Source organism: Numida meleagris, chromosome 1 (assembly GCF_002078875.1).
Source record: "Numida meleagris isolate 19003 breed g44 Domestic line chromosome 1, NumMel1.0, whole genome shotgun sequence".
Classification (NCBI taxonomy): Eukaryota; Metazoa; Chordata; class Aves; order Galliformes; family Numididae; genus Numida; species Numida meleagris.
In genome coordinates this window covers 86842039-86845903 of record NC_034409.1, presented here as the reverse complement: position 1 = coordinate 86845903, position 3865 = coordinate 86842039, and the positions used below count along the sequence as shown (strand labels likewise).

The window sequence follows — 3865 nt, the reverse complement described above, 5'->3', positions numbered from 1 at the left end:
TTCTCATCAAATAATCAGACAAAGATTGCAAGTTTTAGAAGAGTAGTAAATGTGCAGATTTAATATCTTTCTAAAAGGGAGTGATGATTTATTTCAGACAATTCATCCTCAGCCTAACCAGAATTCTCCTAGAAATAAACAGAAAATAAAATCAGAACAAACATCCATTGTTATTAGTATTAGTATTATTATTTGGTCAATAAAATTCATAACACATTTGGAAAAAATAATAACTAAGGAACCGGTCATTGACCACTATTATGCATACCACACAGTAAGGGAATTGCAGCATAGTTTTTCTTCTCTTTTGGCAGGGTACTTTTCAGAGCGACTGTTGGGGGTTGGGTTTTTTTTTTTTTTTCATTGTTTGTTATGTTTGCTTAAATTTTATTTCCCTTCAAAGAAAAAGAAAAGAAAAGAAGAAGAAAAGCAGTGCTCACAGAAGAAGCAGTGCTCGTAAAGTGAAATCTCTAAAATGTGAAAGGTATCACTGCCATACCAGACAGAGCATGTAGAGCAACAAATAAGCTCTCAAGAGGTTCTCAGTTGGAAGACAGAAGTTTCCTCTAGTAAGACACCAGCACTCATTTTTTGAAAAACTTCTTAACATCTGCCAAAACACACACAAACATCCCCTTGAACTTCAAACTCTTTCAGACATTCTTCAGCCAGGCTGGAAAACAGCAATTTAAATTATAGAGTGAGTATAGAGCATTATACATTTTAGAAAAAAAAAAAATGAGCAGTGAAAAAGAAGAAAGAAGAAAAAGAAAATTTACCTGCTGATATAAACAGTGGTTTAAAATGTAGAAATCGAAGAGGGGTAAAAAGAATCCCAGTCAAACTGTGCCCAGAAGTGGAGAAATGAAGTAGAATGTTATTACTGGTATTCACAGACAAAATTGTGTTGAATGCTGTACAGGAATTAATTCTTTTCAGACACTCATTGGCCTTGGTTATCCAAAATATTAAAGTCCTGGAGACAAGAAGAAAATCCATTATCTCTGAATGCTGTCTTGTCCAGCAAAGCAGACTAGAGCTCTACTCCATTTCTCTGTACCATTAAAGGTGCAGCAAAGGTACCATGTCTTTGATATCTAAATGACAAATGAATAAGTAAAAACCTTTTTATTTGAACCATTTTTTTTTTTAACCACTTTCTATAGTGGTAAAAATTTTCAATAGCTTTAAGTTGTAAATCCATACTTATGTCACATATAGTAATATCTGTAACAGAAACATTTCTGATAAGGAAATCATATAAACATTTCAGAAAACATTTTTCAACTATTAAATAATACATCTTCCTCTAAAAAGTAAGATTTTCTTACAGTCTTTTTTTCTTAAAAAGAAATGCATAGGTAATGATAGGTAAATTGTGTAGCTTTTAAGTGTTTTGAGTCCTCCCAGAAAGTGAAAGTACAGACTAACTTATTTTCAGTAAGGTAGACAAGTTATAAAATCACATAGTCAACCCACCAATGATGGAAAGAGTCCTTTTGTTTTGACATATTCATCCATATCAATGTTGCAAATTAGATTTAAACCTGCATGCGAAAAATATTGATCAGAAACATCAGATTTTCCAGTAAAAACAAGTTATTAATAAAAATTTCAAACCTTTCTCTCGTTTTTCAACTCTAAAATGTGTTGTTTGATTGTGTGAATAACTGTGTGGGAGACTCCAACTGAATAGCCCATATCGTTAATAATGAGGAAAACACGGACTTCAAAGGGGGAGCATTTTATGAAACTGTCTGTGTATTTGTTTGGTTTTGGTCCATTCATTAAATCATCTTTGTTCATTAACTTGAAGGTATATACTACTCCTTCCACAGCCTTACTTAAAAGAGGGAACTTTCTGAGATCTTCATTACGTTATATGGCATATTGCAACAATTTTACCAACTTCTGCATTTCTGAAGAAATAGCTTTTGTTTAAAGAAAAAAAAAAGAAAACAAACAAAAAAAAAAACCCTACAAATATTTTCTTCACAACCCTAGTCCAGAATTGAATAGTCAAAGTTATATTATCAAATATATTCAGTCCCAAGAGAGAGAATCAGTAACTTGTATTAGAGAGGAAACATCAATATTCCATCTTTACGTGTAACGTGATTGCCACAGGCATGCATGTGTATACTCAGTTATCTGCCATGTTTCCCATTTCCTCCAGAGAAACTTCTATGATCAAGAAAAGTCATTTTTCTTTTTATCATGAACACTGCCATTTAAATCTTTCACAAAACTTTTTTTTTTTTTTTTTTAAAGAATTACACTAAGTATTGAAGTAAAGTATCGAAGATGGGAAACAAAAGTGAAATTGAAAATAAGGCACTATGGAGAGAGAGCAGAACACTTTCTCCTTCTACATTTCTGTTCTACTGGTCTACCTCCTTTTCCTATGGCATTTCACATTATCATGAAAGGCATGAGATAGAGTGGCTGCGGAATCTCTTGTTCTTTTCCAGTGACTGGTGATAATGTTACTGATGCTCAGCTAAAATCCCCAAAACATTTTGCTTTTAGGTTCCCTCTTCCAGTGCAGCTATCAGCACATCCACAGGAGACCCACATTCCAATAGAGAACTTTGATTTACTGACAGAACATTCTCAAACTGAAACAGAAATTAACTTAAGACTATACAAGCACAAAGAGGTATTTGAAAATTTGGCTGCAATCTGCAGAAAGCTATAACTGCAAATATTCAAACTAGGAGTTACAATTCAACTGTAAGGAAAAAAGAATAAAACGCTCCAGACAGATAACATGCCAGGTCTCACACCCGTACCTTGCACACACAGTTTGTAAGGGTCCAACTGGAACTCCAAGTTTTTCCCATGATGCAAAAATGATCCATAACACACTTAATTCCATGAATTTTCTTTTGAATGGGGTTCAGGCAGACATTCCTTTAAAGATCCATCAACATAAAATTTCTTTTCTTCCTCCTTGATCTTAAATTAAAGCTTGTATCCTGACCCAGAAGAAACAGGCTTGCTGTAAAATATCTGAAAGCCAACGTAATATTTATTTAATGAATACAACCCTTATTGACTGGGGGAAAATAAAACACAGTATGAATCAATTTATGCCTGTTCTGACTGTGCATTTCACTGCTAATGCTCTACAAGATAAGTCTAAATGGCATTTGGGGATAATTTGTGCTTCTAATCTGTTGGGTTTACTGTTGTTTTTTTGGTTAATTTTTTTTTTAATTTTTTTTGGAGGGGTGGGCGGTAATGTGCCTAATCCAGAAGTTGAGTTTTAGTTTAGTTGAAATTCACAGCATAAGAGACATGAGTGGCTCAATCACTATTGACATCTACCTCTGATGTTTCTGCTGCTAGTACAACATCACAGTTTTGTGATACTGAAGGACCACTGGCAAAGCAGAGCCAAGCTGTCTCTTCTGGCTGTGATGGGCTGACCTTGGCTGGCCGACAGACCCAGCCATGACAGACCCAGACTCTCACTTCCTCTCCTCAACAGGTCAACACGGTTCCTCTCCTCAGGCTGCAGCATCTCCTCTTTTTTCCTTCCTCTCTGAATTTGGTGTTTTCAGGCAAAATTTTGCCCTCTCTCTTATATGCATTTTCCCAGACGTGCAGAATTTTGGCTGGTAGGCTCAGCTGTGTCCTGAAGTGGGTATACTGGAGTGGGTTGGACGCAGGTACATCCAGCAGGGTGACAATAGAAGATTTGTTATTAAGATAAGACCAAGGATTAAACAAAAAACACTGAAGGCTTTTACCCACCTCTGCTTCTTTCAGGATGTTCTGCATTATTTATTGTCTTCTTCTGCTGCACAGGTTAAACTGTCTCCTAGCCTTTCCCAAGATAACTACAACTATCAAAGTGCCT

The 3865-nt window shown here is 35.3% G+C and overlaps 1 long non-coding RNA gene across 1 annotated transcript; it reads right to left on the bottom strand.

Annotated features, from left to right (window-relative positions):
* LOC110396919 lies at nt 472-3006 on the bottom strand. The gene is made up of 4 exons (XR_002437365.1): nt 2793-3006; nt 1480-1547; nt 780-976; nt 472-673 (listed from the first exon to the last, which is right to left on the bottom strand). It is a non-coding gene; the product is annotated as an uncharacterized LOC110396919 (long non-coding RNA).